Source organism: Magnolia sinica, chromosome 18 (assembly GCF_029962835.1).
Source record: "Magnolia sinica isolate HGM2019 chromosome 18, MsV1, whole genome shotgun sequence".
Taxonomy (NCBI): Eukaryota; Viridiplantae; Streptophyta; class Magnoliopsida; order Magnoliales; family Magnoliaceae; genus Magnolia; species Magnolia sinica.
Window position 1 is genome coordinate 3,740,986 of NC_080590.1, and position 20,441 is coordinate 3,761,426.

The 20,441-nt window shown below is 39.4% G+C and overlaps 1 long non-coding RNA gene and 1 pseudogene across 2 annotated transcripts; both read left to right on the plus strand.

The window, feature by feature from the left end:
* LOC131232818 (PH, RCC1 and FYVE domains-containing protein 1-like) overlaps positions 1-12,249 on the plus strand; it is a 35,624-nt pseudogene extending 23,375 nt beyond the window's left edge.
* A 4,054-nt stretch (positions 12,250-16,303) lies between these two features.
* LOC131232923 (uncharacterized) lies at positions 16,304-18,975 on the plus strand. 2 transcript variants are annotated; one of them, XR_009164985.1, is made up of 3 exons: positions 16,304-16,647; positions 18,219-18,459; positions 18,655-18,819. It is a non-coding gene; the product is annotated as an uncharacterized LOC131232923 (long non-coding RNA). The 2 variants fall into 2 exon arrangements; XR_009164984.1 differs by lacking the exon at positions 16,304-16,647 and adding an exon at positions 18,860-18,975 and having other exon boundaries at positions 17,904-18,459; positions 18,655-18,730.
* The last annotated feature ends 1,466 nt before the right edge of the window (positions 18,976-20,441 follow it).

Below are 20,441 nucleotides of genomic sequence, written 5' to 3' on the forward strand. Positions count from 1 at the left end.
GCTCTACGGCTGATGACTTAAAAGGCCGGAGCTCTACGGCTGATGACTTAAATGGCCGGAGCTCTACAGCTGATGACTTAGATGGCCGGAGCTCTACGGCTGATGACTTAAATGGCCGGAGCTCTATGGCTGATGACTTAAATGGCCGAGCTCTACGGTGATAACTTAAATGGCCGGAGCTCTACAGCTGATAATCGAGTCAGTCTATCTAGTGCTGTAAGTTCATCAAGCCAGGGATCATGTCATGAAGATTTTGATGCCATAGGTGATGTTTTCATCCGGGGAGAAGGCCTAGGAGGTGGGGTTCTTGGTGGTGGTATGCATAGGGTTGGAAGTTTGTCCGCTGCCAAGATGGACACACTTCTGCCAAAGGCTCTAGAATCAGTGGTGGTGCTTGACGTGCAAAATATAGCTTGTGGAAGTAAGCATGCTGTTTTGGTCACCAAACAAGCAGAGGTCTTTAGTTGAGGAGAGGAGTCGGGTGGAAGGCTTGGTCATGGAGTAGAAGCTGATGTGACCCACCCTAAGCTTGTCAATGCACTCAGTGGGATGAATGTTGAACTAGTAGCATGTGGAGAGTATCATACATGTGCTGTTACACTGTCTGGGGATCTTTATACATGGGGTGATGGTACTCTTGATTCTGGTATTCTTGGGCATGGAAATGAGGCTAGTCATTGGATTCCTAAGAGAGTAACTGGTCAAATGGAAGGTATTCATGTGTTGTCAGTTGCTTGTGGACCTTTGCATACAGCTGTTGTAACCTCTTCAGGTCAACTGTTTACATTTTGTGAGGGAACTTTTGGTGCTTTAGGCCATGGAGATCGTAAAAGTGTAAGCATGCCAAGAGAAGTGGAATCACTTACAGGACTGCGAATGGTGAGGGCAGCTTGTGGTGTTAAGCACACTGTCACTGTTGTTGAATTTTTGGATCAGTCTTCTAGTACTGGTATGCCATCCGGAAAACTGTTTACCTGGGGTGATGGGGATAAAGGCCGACTTGGGCATGGTGACAATGAACCTAGACTTGTTCCAGCATGTGTAGCTGCTTTGGTTGAGCCAAGCTTTTCTCAAGTGGCCTGTGGGAATGAGATTACTGTTGCTTTTTCAACCTCCGGGCGAGTCTATGCGATGGGGAGTACTGTGAATGGACAGCTGGGAAATCCTGAAGCTGATGGAAAGGCCCCTTCTTGTATAGAAGGCAAAATTTGCCAGAGCATTGTAGAAGAGATACCATGTGGTTCCTATCATGTTGCAGTTTTGACTTCAAAAACTGAAGTTTATACTTGGGGCAAGGCGGCAAATGGACACTTAGGCCATGGGGACAATGATGACAGAAACACTCCAACCCTTATTGAAGCTCTGAAGAACAAACAAGTTAAGAGTGTTGTTTGTGGTTCAAATTTCACTGCTGCTATCTGTCTTCATAAATGGGTGTCCAGTGCTGATCATTCCATATGTTCTGGCTGCCACAATCAGTTTGGTTTCAGAAGAAAATGTCATAATTGTTCTAATTGTGGGCTAGTCTTCTGCAAAGCATGAAGCAGCAGAAAATCTACAAAAGCTTCTTTGGCTCCAAATATGAACAAGCCTTATCGTGTATGTGATGATTGTTATACAAAACTTAAGAAAGTCATTGAGGTTAGATTGATTTCTCAACCTGCAAAGAACCCAAGTGGAAGTACGACTCAGAGTTCTAATGAAGTGGGAGAAAAAGAGTCTCCAGATCCCAAGTCACTTAGGCAACTATGCAGGCTCCTTTCACTTGGATCCTTTAAGCATACTGATATGCAAAATTCCAAGTCCAGGAAAGCAGAATCACATATTAGTCGCTTTTCTCCATCCCTAGGTGGAAGTGCTCAATGGGGGAACTTTTATGCATCAAGATCTTCAAATAAAATATTTTCTTCTTCTGTTCCCAGTTCAAGAATGGTTTCCGGAGCAACATCTCCTATCTCGACGAGGCCCAGTCCATCTCGTTCAACAGCACTACCTCCAACTCCAACTGGCCTTACATCTCCTGAAGTTGCTGTCAACGATTCAGAGCCGACAAATGACAAGTTCAGCGATGAAGTTGTTAAATTGAGGGTGCAGGTTAGTTGTTGGCAAAAGCAAGAACGACAATTTCTATGTAGTTTAGAGCTTGGTTTTTTACTTAACATTTGTCTCCTTTGTATGGTTGAACCGGGATGAATTGACTATCTTGTTCATAAGTTAAGTAATATTTGATCCACAATTCTTTAACAATGTTGACCACAATATAAGTTAGGGTATGCCTGTCATAGTGGAAAATCACTTCAGTCTATTCTCTAGGCCCACAACAGAAAAGCCACCATGATAGCTCCCTTGTCTGGAATAGGTATATCTCAATCTTGGGACTAGAGATGTTATGTTGGCTCGTTCAGCACTCAAGACAAAATGATGTTTATTAGAGCTTGTGAGATTCAATTAAATTTTGCATCCTCATTTGGTCATCTTGGCCTTATCAAAAACATGTCATCTAAAATATTTGAAAATTTTAAAGATGACTCTATGTGGCAAATTAAGGTTATGCACCAAGAATGCCACTAGATACATAGCATATAAAGTTTAACAATTTGCAAGTATAGGAGGATGTTATAGTATATTATTTCCAAGTATTATCATAAGTAAATATTATTGACACACATTGATAATAATTTACAGTTGGTTAATACTAGTCAAGAAAAGCAACGGTGGTTCCCATGCGTCGTTCCTACCATTTAATTCGTTTGAACTTGTGTTTTGGATGAATTAATCCTTTTGAACGACGCAGGTTTTTCAGCATGAATGGATTGTTCTTTGATGCTAGGATTGATTCTTCTCCTTCACCAAGCATGGTTTTAAATTACAATCTAAGTTGACTCTGTTCGCCCTTGAATGGATTGATACTATTTCTGTTAGACACCTCACATACCTTGTATATCTTGTTACCTTATATTTCTTGTTTCTATAGGTTGGGGATTCTGCGTTTACTACTTTCCTTGTATAGATGGTTGTAATCTCTATATATTCAACCCCATTGGGTTGTCTCAAATACACAGAAAATCTTCTGCATCTCTCAGTTTTCATGGTATCAAAGCGAGGTTGATCCGAAACCGTCCCTGCGTCGTCCGTTCATCACCTCTGCTGCGTCTAGCAAGTGCCTCTGCTCATCCGACCACCCCTGCGTCGTTCGGCCACCCAAACCACGCCGTCCGACCGCCCCTGCTGCATTGTCCGGCCATCCCTGCTGCGTTTGGTCATTGTTCCTGCTCATCCGACCTCCCCTGCGTCGTCCGGCTGTCCCTGTTGCGTCATCCTGCGACCCTTCTGCTTCAGATCTGCTCATCCGATCCTGCTGCGTCGTCCGGTCGTCCCTACTCGCCTCTGCTCACCTCTGCGCCTCTGTCCCTGTGCTCCTCTGTTCATCCCTGCTCGTCCGGCCAGCCCTTGCTCGTCCGGCAGCCCCTGCTCGGCCTCTGCTCGTCCAAATCCAGATTCAGATCCGACGCACTCTGCTCGTCCAGATCCTGTTCATCCAGATTCAACCTCTGCTCATCCAGATCCCTTGCTGTACGGTACATCTGAAACTTTCTTCTGTGTTATTCCATTACTTCAGATCAATCAATGGATAAGGACTCATCACGTACAGAAGCCCCACGTTGTAGTTTTGATGGTACCAACTATTCTCTATGGGCCATCCATTTTAAGAACTTCCTCAAGGGTCGTGGTTTGTGAGTGCTACTGGATGGATCCGTTACTATCCCCACAGATGCCGCCAAATTAGATGATTGGGAAATAAACAATGGACGGATTATTACCTGGATTCTTGATTCGATCGATCGGTCCATTGCTGTTGGACTCATGCCTCATCGCACTGCTAAGGCGATGTGGGAACATCTCCAGTCGATTTATCAACAGAGTAATGCAGCCCGGTTATACCGTCTGGAATAGGATCTTGTTACCTTTACTCAGGGTAACGACAGTATTCAATCATTTTACTCCAAAATTGTCACAATTTGGACAGAGATGACTATGATGGATCCAACATTTCCTCATGACTTTAAAATATTCCAAACTATGCGCGAGAGTGCACAAGTTCATCAATTCCTTATGAAGCTACATCCAGAAATTGAGCATTGTCGGGCTGCTCTCTTGAACCGTAGCCCTACTCCTTCATTGAATTCGGTTATTAATGATTTATTGGCTGAGGAACAATGACTGGAAGTTCTCTCAACTCCGGGCTCATCTGATATGGTGCTTGATGTGTCCACAACTCCACCAACACGTGGTTCTGGTTCCTCTCCCTTGACTTGTCGCGGGTGCAACAAGGTGGGTCATGTTGTCGCTCAATGCAAGGAATGGTGTGCTTATTGTCGACGGACTGGTCATGGTATTCAGGACTACCGTACACGAGCTTATGCATCTTCTTTCGGCCGTGGACGTGGTGGCCATGGTCGTGCTCTTTCTGCTACGGCTGCCACTATCTCTTCCGAGCCATCTGTTAGTGAGTCTGCATCTACTACTTCTGTTGAAGGTCTTTCATCTCCATTGACTCCTGCGATGCTCCAACAAATTGTTCAGGCCCTTTCTGCCGCCGGTATGTCAGGTATATCCCCATCTTTTACATGGTTCTTCGATTCGGGTGCTTCCAATCATATGACCGGTGATGTATCCCATCTTTGTGACATTTGTCCCTATACCGGCAACCAGGCTATTTCTACTGCGGATGGCACTAGACTACCTATTCAGTCCGTTGGCTCATTGACTTTCTCTCCTTCTGCTCATCACCAGTTCACTCTTCGTGATGTGTTTCATGTCCCTAACCTCTCCTCCAATTTAATTTCAGTTGGTCAACTCACTTCCAATAACTGCTTAGTCATATTTCTTCCCAACTGTTGTTTTGTGCAGGATCTGGCAACGGGGAAGGTACTTGGGAAGGGTAGGCGGCATGGTTGTCTGTACGTGCTTGACTTTGATCCATCTGTCACCCCGGCTCATTGTTTCTTTTCTCCATCTTCATCAGATATTACTTCAACAAATAAAATGTGGAAACTGTGGCACTTTCGCCTGGGTCATCCACATTCGGTTCGATTACTTCAGTTAATTTCATCTGGTATGTTAGGGAATATTTCTCTTAATAAAAATGATTTGGATTATTCTTGTTCTTCCTGTTGTCTTTCAAAAAGTAAGTGTATTCCCTTTTCTTTAAGTACTACAAAATCATCTTCTATGTTTGAACTTGTGCATACAGATGTTTGGGGTCCATCACCAATTATGTCCCTCTCTGGGTTACGATACTATGTTATACTATTGATGACTTCACATGGTACACTTGGATTTACTTTCTGCAATCAAAGTCACAGGTTTTTGAAAAATTCAAGTTATTTCACTCTATGGTGGAGACTCAGTTTCGGGTTCCAGTTCAAACTCTCTGCTCTGACTCAGGGGGAGAATATCTCTCAAACGAATTTCGTACCTTTCTTCAAGGTCATGGGATTATTCATCAGACCACCTATTCTGATACTCCACAACAAAATGGGGTGGCTGAACGGAAAAATCGTCATATTGTTGAAACTGCCAACACTCTGATGACAGCTATGAGTGTTACTGGTTCTTTCTGGGCGGAAGCCATGTTACATTCAATCTACTTAATTAACCGGATGCCAACCAAAGTTCTGAATGATAAATCTCTCTACTTTGTTCTCACCGGCTTACCTCCTACATATTCCACACTCCGTGTGTTTGGTTGTATTTGTTATGTTCACCTGGCTTCACGTGAACGTAATAAACTATCTCCAAAATCGGTCAAATGTATGTACTTGGGATTTGGGGAAACTCAAAAAGGTTTTTGATGTTATGATCCTGTTTCTCGCCGTGTTCAGGTTTCACGACATGTTGTTTTTCTTGAACATATTGCCTTTCATTCATCTCTTCCTCCTCCGCACACTCCAAACTCTTCTGGTCTAACCACCTTTCCTGAAATTCCGTTTGCCTCAAGTACTCTCCCTCGTCCATTGCAGGTATACTCACGTCGACCACGTACAGATCTACCACCTATTACTCAACCCGAACCTACTGTACCTGTTGCGGATCCTGAACCTACCTCGATACGTCGTTTTGCTCGTGAACATCAAGCGCCTGATCGCTTGATATGCTCTATGTCTGCCATGAATGCTACTTTGGATACTGTTTCTATTCCTACTTCATATTCTTAGGCAGCCGCTCATGATTGTTGGAAGAAGGCTATGGCAGAAGAACTTGCGGCATTGGATGATAACCATACATGGGAGATTGTCCCTCGACCCGCTGACCAACAGCTAATTGGTAGCAAATGGATTTATTCTATAAAGTTCAAGTCTGATGGATCATTGGATCGATACAAGGTTCGACTTGTCGCTCAGGGATACAAACAGGAATACAGAATTGATTACGATGAGACTTTCGCTCCTGTGGCCAAGATGAAAACTGTTCGTACTCTTCTGGCTATATCTTCTGTTCGCTCATGGCCACTCTCTTAGATGGATGTGAAAAATGCCTTTCTTCATGGAGACCTCCAAAAAATCGTATATTTAAAACCTCCTCCTAACTCTTTAATTCCTGACAATAAGGTATGTCGCCTAAAGAAAGTCCTGTACGGCCTCAAACAGGCACCGCGGGCATGGTTCCAACGCTTTCACAATGTGGTTACGGGTGCTGGCTTTACTTAAAGTGGTCATGACCCATCCTTATTTTTGCGCACCACTGCTCACGGCATTGTTATTGTTCTGGTCTATGTTGATGACCTCCTACTGACTGGTAGCGATGCTACTGGCATTTCAGCTTTAAAGGAAGTTTTGCAATCATCATTCAAGATGAAAGACCTCGGCCATCTAACATATTTTCTTGGGCTTGAATTTTCATGTTCCAACCGTGGGATTCTGGTCAGCCAGCATAAATATACTAAGGATCTTCTCACCTTAGCATCACTGACGGATCAGAAGATGGTTCAGACTTCTTTAGAACTTAACGTTCACTATGGTCGTGATGATGGTGATCTACTTGCACAGCTCGATTTATACCACCGTCTGGTTGGGAGTCTGGTTTACTTAACTATGACTCGCCCTGATATTGCCTACGCTGTCCACGTCGTCAGTCAGTTTGTTTCTGCTCCTCGAACTCTTCATATGACTGCAGTGTTGCGCATCCTACGGTACCTTCGTGGAACTCTAGATTGATCTCTGTTCTTCTCCTCCACGGCGACTCTAGACCTTCGTACTTCTTCGGATGCTGATTGGGCCGGATGCGCTCTCACGCGAAGATCTATCACTGGCTACTGTGTTTTTCTCGGCACTTCTCTCATCTCTTGGAAGTGTAAGAAGCAGGCCACTGTTTCCAAATCGAGTACATAAGCCGAGTATCGGGCGATGTCCGCTGCGTGTAGTAAGCTTGTCTGGTTACGTGGACTTATTTCAGACTTAAACATTCCTCTACAGAATCCTACTCCACTCCATGTCGATAATCTCAGTGCCATTCAGATCGCCTCTAACCCAGTTTTTCATGAACGAGCGAAGCATATTGAAGTTGACTGTCACTTTATTCGTGAGAAATTTCAGTCTGGGCTCATTTCTCTTCCACATGTGGCATCCCATGATCAATTGCTGACATTCTCACCAAATCCCTCACGTCTGCACGTCACTCATTTCTTGTTGGCAAACTATTACTTGTCGATGACCAACATTAGTTTGAGGGGGGATGTTAGACACCTCACATACCTTGTATATCTTGTTACCTTGTATATCTTGTTTTTATAGGTAGGGGATTCTGCGTTTACTACTTTTCTTGTATAGATGGTTGTAATCTCTATATATTCAACCCCATTGGGTTGTCTCAAATACACAGAAAATCTTCTGCATCTCTCAGTTTTCAATTTCATCCTGACTTGGCCTGTTTCGGTTAGTTTCAGCCCATTTTCGGCTTGAGTTTCAATGGACAGAGCAAGCCTAGTTGAGTCACAGACCAACCGACATATAAAACCATGTTGCAAGGAAAATGAGTATTATACTTGTTGCAATTGGAGAAGCATTAGCAAACCATATAAACCACACATTGTGCAAATAAGAAATAGTAGCAATATCAAGAGCTCATGATATACCAAAGATGTCATCACAACATCCATATGATGATTATTCGAACCATACAACTTATTAGTATGTAAATTTGATGAAGCCTGCTCAGCAGAAGGTGACTGAATTCTGCCTGCAAGTAGAGGATATTACCCGTAAGTCCCAACTTCTAGAAGTTGAGCTAGAAAGAACGTTGAAACAATTGAATGAGGCCACTTTAACTTCAAGAGAGGAAACTGCAAAACGCAAGGCTGCCAAGGATGTGATTAGGTCTCTTACTGCACAGGTGAAATTTTCTTCACTTAAAACATGCTAGCGGTGTGTTATGATTCTGTTATGTGTCGAGGTTGAGGTAAATCTTTACCATTGCTCCTTGTATGAATATGTTATTTGCGGTTGAATTCATGTTGAACATGTCATTGTAAGTAGTTCGTTACCTGTCCAATGAAGGTCTCATTTGCCACTCACTCACTAACAAACGATCCCAAATCTTTCAAGCCACTAGATAGTAGAAATATGTGGCTCGGTTCATCTGCCTAGTTGCACATGAAGCTCCTATTATGGAGTCTACTCTCTCTAGGTTGCACATGAAGCTCCTATTATGGAGTCTACTCTCTCTAGGTTGCACATGAAGCTCCTGTGAAATGCTGGAAAAGCGCGCTGTTCCGGGATTTGATAGGCCCAAATTTGCTGTAAAAAATTCTTGCATCTCTCTTTCAATATGCCACACAAGATGGCAAATGAAAATAGATTCCAGATTAATTTGCACCCCAATGAGAAAGACCCATCTTTCCAGCCAACAATCACCTCAGAAATTGATCTGCTGAGCACCAACTGAACCTGGAAAATAAGAAAAACTGGTCCCAAATGGATCTAGCTGTCTCACAATGTAGAACAAATGATCCATGGATACTTCTTCCTCGGCTTCCTACTCTGCACCACCTTCCATCCCCTGATTTCCCCCTTTTGAGCCCTCCATTAGGGCAAAGACTCAAACAGCTCCACTGCAACTTACAAACGCCAGACAGCACCAACGTAACGAACCAACTGCCAGCTAACTACTGCTCAAGGGAAGGGGGTATGTGGGACTGGTGCAATATCCTCCAAACCTTCTTGGAAGCTTGCTCAGTCACCCAAATGAACATAAGATATAGGAAGCAACAAGAAGGTTGATTGGAGTCCAGATTGTGACCCTCCTACACTGATGAATGGGGAGGCATATGACACTTCCCCTCAATCTGCGTGAAGAGGTGTCGAATGGTCTCGACAATGTGGAAACCCATGAAACCTATTTCTTTTACTTATTCAATTCTTAGCCCTCCTCTTTGATTGTCTTTAAGGGCCCATTTGGATGCCTGTAAGTTCTTTTAAGTTGTGACTTACAGGTGAAAGTTACTTACAGGTAACCTGTTTGGATGTAAGTTTTAAGTCACTTACAGGTAAGTTATTTTTTCTGTTTGAATAACCTGTAAGTTACTTACAGGTAGAAAGCTGTATATTCACATCGAGCATAGCTTAGATTGGGGAATCGTTCTAAAATGTTATAATCATATAAAAAAACATGGGATCAAATATGTTATTTTGTTAAGCCCATCAAGATGAATATTTGAGATAATTATTAAGCTAAACCAATCATCAAGTGGGCTATAAAAGTGGGCCCACGAATTCAAAAAATCTATAATATGGAGTAATAACTCAATTTAAGCATTGAGAATAAACTTAGAAACATTAATAGAAAATCTAATAATTAAATTACTTGCATTCCAATTGTGCAATCTGATGTAATTTCCAAGGGCCAGCGCATCATCAATCCCACTCTATCATCAAAGTTTTTCTCATTCTCTAATGAGGAGTTTGATGCTCAGGATCTAAGAGATTCACCAACACTGATGTAGATCGTTAAATTACTTGCATTCTAACAGTGCAATCTGAGAGATTCACCAACACCGGAGTACATCATGGGATCACCAACCACAGGCCACAGTGAGACCAACCAGATAAACGATCTACAGGATCACCAACCACAGGCCACAGTCCCTGACGGTTTCATGGAATGCTGCATCACATGGTCCATTCGGATTAGAGGCCCATCACACGTGTGAAAAAATACGCAGGTACATATAAGTGGCTGTTTGGATGCCAGCGTGCCTTATAGAGTAACGTCAAACCACTCCCGTTTTCAAAGGAGAAAAAAAGGGTAGATGAAACCCTACCGTTTTAGGAGGAGAAGAGACGGAAGGCAGTAACTGCAGCGAGAGATTGCAGAGACGGAGAGAGATTTGGTGGGTTGGTGCGTTTCTCCCCTTTCCCCTCTTTTTAAAAATCTGACCGTAGAGCCTGTAAGTGACTTACAGGGAAGTGACTTCCCACCCCCATCCCCCTGCAATTTTTTGGTAGATTTGCCTGTAAGTGACTTACAGGTTGTAAGTTACTTACAGGTGATTTTTCTCCCCCAAACACCACCTGTAAGGACTTCCCTGTAAGTCACTTCCCACTTACCCAACTTACAGGCATCCAAACAGGCCCTAAAGGCAATGATACCTTTGTCAAGGTGACCATTTGTCCTCTATGACGTCATGATAGCAGCAGGTCTTAGTAGGATGTTTCTATGGCTGAAACTAATTGGGTTCCTAGCATGTTTTTAAGTAGGGAATCTAGAGATATCCCTCTTCCACCTCAATTCACCAATGATACCACTGGTTCTTTGTAACACATCAGAGAAGTTTGTAACCTTATATCTTGAAGTGCTACAAAGAGACTTCTGTGCAAAGAGTTACCTAACAATAGCCGTGTTGTTGGAAGTTGGAACGGAATTGCATGGACGGTGGGTGGTTGGACTGTGTGGAAAAGGAGATGTACGATGGAAAATTTATCGAGTTCTCATTCGGGATTCCCATTGAGAGTGGTATCTAATAATTGAAAGATTGAAAGTTGAAATCATGGGAAAAAAAAACACTCGTATTTTTGGGTTCAAATAACATTTGAACTTCACACTTTTGGATCTTCCTATGTACTTGTTACACTTTAAGATTGTTTTTTTTTTTTTTTTTTTGGTTTTGACAGAGTGCATTTCAATTTGAGGTCTCGGGTTCGAGCCCATACTTGCCTAACTAAAAAGAAGAAGAAGCATACCTAATACAGAATTATGGACATGTTATCTTTTCTTCCAATTGATGCATATCTACTATGAAACTGCTACAGAATTTATTTGTTAAAACTGAATTTGGTTTGGACTGCACAAAAATAGTTCGCGACTTTTGGGATTTCAACTCGTAGTAGAATATCCAATAGTCATGGAAAGATGCTCGCACAGATACAAAAGAGGTTTTTTCTTTCCAATAGAACATGGAAGATCCCCATCTCATGATTTCTGGAAATCCTATTGAGAGTAGGAATTCGGAATTCCAATATCACATTGTTTTACTCTCGTGTTAGTAATGTTGATGCTGAAATGACCATGAGCCCAACGCAGCTTAAAAGTGATTTGTTTCTGTCACATGTTGTTCAATATATGAACACAACAACCAAGATCCCATACCTCTCGTGTTAGTAATGTTGATGCAGAAAAAAGTGCTTAGATCAGCCTTCCAAATTGTGTTCGTATGGCTTGGTCACTTTGTATATCAAGTGGACAACAAAAAAGCAAGAAATTTTCTTTTCATAGCTTGCTTTTTTTTTTTCTCTTAAAAAAATTTAAAAAAATAAAAAATAAAAAATAGCTTGCTTTTTTTCAGCGTCACTGCTCAGTGCAGACAGAGCTGTTTAATCTTCTAATACCAATATGTTTTGACCTTTGGGCAGTTGAAGGATATGGTTAATAGGGTTCCCGAAGGATCACACACCTTCAATGTTCTGAGCCTGGATTCAAGTGATAACCGTCTGAGCAGCCTAAAAGCTTCTCACGAACTCGTGTCCAATGGCAATCCAAGTAATCCACAACTATGCAACGGAACCAAGAACTTGACGGAAGAGGTTGAGTGGGTAGAACAAGATGATCCGAGCATGTATATAACTCTTTCGCCCTTGCCCAGAGGTGGTCAAGAACTCAGGCGGCTTCGCTTCAGGTATGAGCAGGGAATCTTTATATGTTTTATTACTGGTTTTTACCCATTACTTTTCTGAATGCCGCATCTTTTTCATAAGATTAAGGCTGTGTTTGGTTGCATAAGTGAATATTGCATTGCGAAAATGAAATTAAGCAAGAGAAAATGACAAGAAATCACTACGCCAAAACTGCCGATTTGTGACGTATTTAATCCGTCGCTAATGGAAAAGTCCGTCGCTATGCCCGTCTTTCTCAAAAATCCGGTCAAACGTCGCAGAATTTCACGGCGGATTGAAATCCATCGCTAAAATCTGATTTACGACGGATTTTGGTCCATCGTAAGTTGGCGATGGACTGATTACCGAACGGCGACGCTTTTCAGTTGCTTTTGCGACGGATCATGGTCCATCGTAAAAGGACTTTTGCCTTTGACATTTTTTTTTTTAGAATATGTGGAAAACCATGTTTTTTCTAGTCTAAGAATTGTTTTTTAATACAAATTCAGTGGTTTAATTGTACATATTTGTACCTAGTATTATTTTTTTAACAATTGATTGAATGCGAAAAAAAACAAAATTAAATAAATAAAAATTGTTTTTATATCAAATGAGTGGAAATTATTAATTTTTTAAAATTTAAAGCTAATATTTAAATGATTTGTAATATGACAAGAAAAAAAATATCGATAAGTTAAAAAAATTTAACAATGTTTAAGAAAAAATGAGATTTTGAAAAAATAAAAACCGTGATTTAAAAAAAAATCTATTTTGTGGGGGAAAAAAAAAGAATATTGATTAAAGTTGATAATTTTGAAAAAAAAAAAAAGAATTTGATTTCGAGAAAAAAATAATATCCTAAAAAAGAAAATTAAAAAGATTTCAAAAAATGTGAAAATTTTGAGAAAGTTGAAAAATGAAAATATTTTGAAAAAGAAAATGAGAGTTTGTATTTTGAAAAATAAAATAAAATTGAGAAATTCGAAAATAAATGCTTTTTAAAAAAATGGAGCTAGAAAGAATTGAAAATTTTAAAATTAAACAATAATAAAGAATCGATACTTTAACAAAAAACAAACATTTTGAAACAAAAAATAAAGAAGTTGAAAAAGTTTGTGATTTAAAAAAATAATTGAAATGTTAAAATTTTGAAATTGAAAGGAAAGGTTATTTATAAAAACACTGAGATTTTGAAAGAAAAAAAATATCATTTTAAAAAGGAAAATTAAAAAATTGAAACAAAATGATATGTTTTTGAAGGAAAAAAAAATCAGCATTATGGAATTTTTGTGAAAAAAATAAATTTTGAGAAATATTTTGATATTTTGAAAATAAAAATTCAGAATTTGTATTTTAATTTTTTAATATTTTATAATAAAATTGATATTTTGTTAAAAGTTTTCAAAGAAAAATTAAGCGTAAAAAATATACATTTTGAAAAAAATGTTATTTTTAAATGAAAATTAAAATTTATCTGTGAAAAAAATATATAACCTGATCAGGGCGAGTAACTAGTCAAATTGAGAGTATTGATCAGTAAAATAGATTGAATGGACCAAACATATAAAATGGGCCAAATATTCTTATCAAAATTGTGACCCAACTTATTGACCTCGCGATAACCTAAGAATTAATGTTAGTAAGTTTTGTGGGGCCCATCATGATGTGTGTCGAACATCAACACCGTACATTTGATGCGTCCATTTTAGGTTATGAGATATCTTAAAAATCATCCATATACAAAACTCAGGTGGGCCATACCATCTAAAACTATGTGAAGACATCCTAAAAAATATAAAAGCACTTGGTGGGGCCCACATGAGTTTTGGATGCGGCTGAAACTTGGTCTGACCCCTTATCCAAGTGGAATACACATAATTAGTGGGTTGGATGTGTGAATCACATTTAGGTGAGCCCAATATATGATTATAAACGTTTTAAAGAAACCCCTCTCTATTCCATTTAGGTGAGTTACTAATTACCCTTACCATACTGAGTAAACTCTGTGGGGTCCACCGTTATTTATTTATTTTATCCACTCCATTCATCCATGTTAACAAATAATTTGAGGTCTAAAGAACCAAAAGGAAGCATATCTAAAGCTCAAGTGGATCACACCATAGGAAATAGTGTGATTGAACCTCTACCATTGAAAAATTCCTGGAGGCCATAGAAGTACTTTTAAATCAAGCTGATGTTTGTATTTTCTCTTCATTCATATCTTTTTTGATATTATGAACAGGTTGGATGACAAATAAACATCACTGTGGGCCCAAGGTAGGTATAACGATGAAAATCATTATTCCACATTGTTTTGTGTGGCATGGTCCTTAGAGTTTTGGATTTATTGAAAATTTAGGATCAACCCACACCGTTCATCAAATTTTCAAGATCATTTTAGAGAATTATCCAAAAAATGAATCATATCCAAAGATTAAATGGACCACACCATAAATAAGGAGAACGGATTGGCTACTCCTCACACCAGCTAATGGCTAATGGCTGGCGCTCGGTGCTCTGTGGGTCCCACCATGTTGTGTGTGTTTTATCCATGCCGTCCATCTATTTTAAAAGATCATCTTACAACATGAGACAAAAAAATGAGGTATATCCCAATATGAAATTGACCACATTACAGGAAACAGTGTTGAATGAGCGTCAACCATTAAAAACATTTTGGGGGCCATAAAAGTTTTGAATCGAGATGATTTTTGTTTTCCCCCTTCATCTAGGCCTATATGACCTAATAAACAGATTGGATGTCAAACAAACAGTACAGTGGGCCTTAGGAGGATTTTAATGATGGATATCCAATCACTATTGTTTTCATGTGGTGTGGTCCACCTGAGATTCATATACCTCTCATTTCTGGAATAAATTCCTAAAATGATCTTTAAAAATGGATGAACATAATGGATAAAATACATACATCATGGTGGGGCCCACAGAGCACCGACCATCAGCCACGGGGCTGGTGTCAGGGGGAGTAGCGAGACTAGCTACAGAAGTGACGTCAGCAAGTTCCGTGGGCCCCACCATGATGTATGTTTTGTATCCACACCTTCCATCCACCTGGAGAGATCATTTTAGGGCAATATGTAAAGAATGAGTTAAATCAAAAGCTCCAGTGGACCCCAACACAGAAAAACTGTGGGACAGTGATGCTCACCATTAAAAACTTCTAAAGGCCACAAAAGTTTTAGATGAAGCTAATATTTGTGTTTTCCCTTATTTCATGTCTTTTAAAAAAAAAAAAAACATTTGAACAGGTTGGATTTTAAATAAATATTATGATGGGCCTTAATATAGTTTCAACGGTGGGAATCACTCTCCCCGCTGTTTTCTTTAGTGGGTCCACTACAGATTTTTATCTGCCTAATTCTTGATTCATGACTTAAAATGATATCTCAAAATGGATGGACGGTGTGGATATAACACAGATTTATGTGGAGCTCATTTTTTGGCGGACGTAGCCAAAGGTCTGGCTTTTAATGGTGGATGTTCAATCTAGACTGTTTTCCGGTGGTGTGGTCCACTTGAGATTTATATCGATCTCATTTTTTGGAATTAACCCTAAAATGATATGGAGAAGTGGATGGACGGCATGGATTAAAACGTATAAATCATGGTGGGGCCCGTAGAGCACTATCAGATGGAAAGCGCAAGTGACGTTACATATTTACTGAGACAATATGTGAGTTTTGTGTTTGATGTAAAAAAGTGGTGACTCGTTCATATTAATAGTGGTAATGCTATAGAATTATCCATACCATATAATTAATGGGTCTAGTTGTTAATGGTTAATATTTATAATTTTTTATATATAAAACTATCTTAATCATTCAGTAAACGGTCCCTTAAATGTATGGGTATTAATGTAATTGATGTGTTAAATTATGGAAAACTCACAGTTTGCGGATTTGAAACTAATATCTCATTTCAGAAGAGGGATTTCCAAATCCCCCTTTCGAACGACGCCCGAGCTCTGCTTGGTTTCTCATTTTCTTCTTCCGCCGGTGGGTGAGCTCCGAATCTTTGAAGGATTTCAGGCATGCCGTGGGTGAGCTTCTCTCAAAATCCCTGTTTTTATTCCAAAATCCATTCCATCTGTCATTGCTTTCTCTTTTCATCTCATTGGGCCATGGTTCCGGTTGGCATTGATATGGGCCCATTGTTTTTGAAATGGACTGGTTAAATGCTGCATTACATAATGGGCATGGCCAATGCGGCTATACTGTAACTGATTTTCAAAACCAAATAGGTATGGATCTTCAAAACACAAGGATCAATGAAATTAGCCGAACAAGCAGTTATTTAGGTTGTCCATGTTAAATCTATATTCTGCATTCTTATTGTCTTTCATTGAGCTATTTGCTTGCAGGCAATCATTTACAATGCATTTGCTCCATCTTATGATATCATGGGCTGTTGTTTGTGATGTGTGCTACTTGGAACTTCAAAATCTAAAACCTGGCGAGACGCCAATAGAATTTGCAGAAAGGTAATTTTTACTGCCTTGCAATTCCTATGAGATGATCCTGGGCATTTGTCACTCTTTGTTCTAATCTCTAAAAGAAAGTCTATGTTGGTTCTTTCTTGCAATTGGAATAGCCTTTTGGCTGATAAAATGGCTCTTGTTGCAGTCAGGGACATAATATCTATTCGAGCTGGTCTTAAAAAGGTTCCTTGGGATGGATATCTGAAATACTCTCATCCTGGTCCAAAACGCACCGAACAGAAGTATTTTAGATGTATCTTTTTCTCTTAAAAACCTATAGAGGATCTGGCATGGACAGTCATGGCCTACCTGATTTTAGTTGAATATAGAGGTTTGTGGTGTATAGCCCTGCCCATGGTGGAACACTGCAAGATCTGACCTGTCTCTCAGGTAGGCCCATGGCATGGATTCCCAGGGCCCAATAATGAGGCCAGTGAATTCATCAGGTGGGCCAGTGTACAAAACAAATGGACTTCTGAAACAAGTTCTTTCAGCTATCTATTCATTTCATACCCTGTTACTGGATGAGTGGACCGGTCTGATTTTTGGGAGATGGTGGTTATGCAGTGGGGCAAACCAGATGGTCAGCTTGGTTGTTCACCATGTGTAGTCTTTGCATGTGTCCCCAGCTTGTAGATGGGCTCTCCTATACACGCCTGTGGCCTTGGAAAATCTGATAGATATAAAGCTTATCATACAACTTATGAAGAAAAGGAAGGTCTTGACTCTTGAGTTTAGCATACCAGCAACATGACAATCTAATACAAAAACATTGGCAATATCATAGCACTATTGTTTCACATTTTCAGGCAACAAATCTTTGCAGAGTCGGTGCTGCGATGTCTCGAGGAAAAATGAAGAAAAATCAGGCTCGTGTATGGAATTTTCCTTTTTCCATTTAATGTCCCCATGGGGCTCGTTATGTTCTATTTCTGGTTTGAATAATTTTAGTCATTTCTTTCAGTTAGTGCTCATTGTCAAATGAATGGTTCAAGTTAAAATGGTGAAGGTCTAAATTCTATGACTGAAGTTTATTTGATTGGTGTTAATGCAATCTCTATTCAAAATGGAGTCAACAATTATAAGCTCTAAATTTCTGCACATGTACACCACTTGAGCGGTGGACGAGCTCTTCCCCTTCCCATTAGTACTCTACATATTATTACATTGAATTGATTTTTTAAAATGTCGGTATTAAGCTAATCAACAACATTAGTCTATGTAATTACGAAGATATACTCACATGTGCAACACATGCATTTTTCTAGTTTATTTATATAAAGTAATAGCTCCATAAACTACCAAACAGAATCTGCACCAAATATCCAGCTGCAACCAGCCAACCACATCTTCCAAAATTGTTTATCCATTTCAAAATAAGCAGTTTGGAGCATTTTATGATTGGTGGAACTGGATTTTCTTTCATGAATGTATATATACACATCATTTTCCTACTTTATGTAATTGGTTTGAGTTGTTGTCTATGCTGTGAAGTCTGTGAAATCTATTGCATTTATAATTTTATTTGGTCTTTTTTAATGGTTTTTTTTCCTCTTAATGCCTTGTGGTTGCAGGGCTTGTAATCTAGAGGCACTGAAAGGATTCCCTTTCTTTTTTCTCGTATTTTCCAGTTAAAAGTAACTTGTTCAAATTGGGTGTTCTCCAATTCCCATCTCTTCATTGGAAATTCTTCTTCTGAATCTTTTATGCATGAATAACAGGTTTCAAGTTTTGGGGTGTCTGATTGTATTTAAAGTTTAGACTTTTCATTCTCCATTGAAAGGAGGAGAGATTTTAGAGATGACCTTCAGGAAGGTATATCCTCTATTGTTTGTTAGATTCTAATTTCAGAGGGCTTATGTTTTTCTTAGATTCTAATTCCTGAGAATCCAATTTTCTGGAACATTTCTTGGTTGGTGGAAGAAGAATCTCGTCTGCTTCTTTTATTTTCATTTTGAAACAGTGGGATTTTTTTAATTAATTATTTTTTTTTATAGATGATGCTTGCAGTCTTTTCTTCCAAGAATATTTTCATCCAAAGAGAAGACCATAAGCTAAACCGACGAAGATTCATTCGATTCTTCCGGTAAGTAATAAGCATCTCTTTACCTTTTAAATCCAACCAAATCTCTTAAATCCTTTTACCAATTTTTTTAAAAAAATTTACTGCATGCCTTATTTCGTATTTCGCAGAAATTACCAAGCTCTCTTGCAGATTGCAAAACTGCCTTTTCTCTTCAATTCAAGAACGCGCTAAATTTTCCAAATGCCCCTCTGCTAGATCCGTAATTCATGTTGGTTTTCTAAGGAAATCAGTACCCAACATTCGAAATTTTTTCGGGCAAGTTTACCTAATGATTTATTAATTCGAGAATTTAGAAATTGCATTGATTTTTAGTGGTGGATAAGGTATTTCAATGAAAGATGGAGACATCTGAATTTCTCTGTCAAAACAGATGGCACAATAACTACTCACTCAACTCATATGGACTCTCTTTATGAGAAATATATGTCAATGCTGCCAAGATGGTCCCAATATCAATTTATTGCAGCCCATTTCTTTTAGCTGAGACTCCATATTCAAGGAAACGAACTGAGAAAAAGACAACACAGTAGAAAAATAACTACCCATTGTAAATGAAAACAACGAAGGAGAATATTGTAGATAGCTTTTTGAACTTAGGTAATTCGATATCCTTTTAAGCTTTAACTTGGGATGTAAGAATGGCATTTTATGTGAGGAATTATGGAATGTTGAGCCTCAGGAAATGTGGATTTTACTGAGGATTTCAATTCCTTGTGTGTGGGCCTGTTGTCTGGTGATCTAGGCCATAGAGATGTTGAGCCTGCAGTGGATGGACCATGCTCCCAAAAATCTTCCACCTCTTAAGATAGTAAAAATCAGTTGATTGCCTAGAGACGAACGGTTAAGAAAAAAATATAGGACCTGTTTCAATGGAAAAGAGAGCCAAAGATTGGGTGGATAGGGTCTTCCAATCTTGACTTTTTGGGAGATGGGGGATGAAAGAGCAGCCCATCATATCAACAGTTTGGATCGCCCAACTGTGGGTCCCACACACATGGTACCTAAAGCCTGAGCAACTTCTGGATTTGATAACCCCACCCAAGAAACTTGGGGTGATTTTGGATGAAGTTTCTGTGTCTTTATCCTCTTCCAAGCTTTCCCTCTTATATCTAGTGTTTCTTTCTTGCAAGAAATAACAGTGGAATTTGAGAGAACCTCGACTTTTTCAGCTACCCCACCATCCTTCAGAAAAAGCTTATCTGGTATGCATTGATTTCATTGATTTTTCTTCCTATTTGTCTTTATCCCATTCAAAATTTTCCTCTTATTCTTTTATCTTCTATTGATTTTACTTGCAGAATCAGAGTCTAAATTTCAATAACTTCCAGTCTCAGATGTCGGACATCTCAGATAGACGAGACTTCAGGTTTTCTAATCTTGATTTTCTCTGTTGTGCTCTGTTCCTAATTCTTGTTTGGGAATTGATATGTACACCCACCATGATTGATTTGCTAGAATTGTATGTGTAGGCCTTGGCAAGAAAAGAAATCTGTGTCTTGATTCGCCCAACATCTTTCCATATACATTGTTTTATAAAGCAGAATTGTATTAGAAATTGCAGTCTTAATTGAGTATGGAGTCCTGATGTCACTTATAATCATTATTTGGTTCAGACCAGAAATTAAATAGGAATTCGAGTTGTTAATGGAAATGTGCATCTAGATAGTGCTTGCCTATAACATTGGACTTGCTCTTGTACAGACATTGTGCC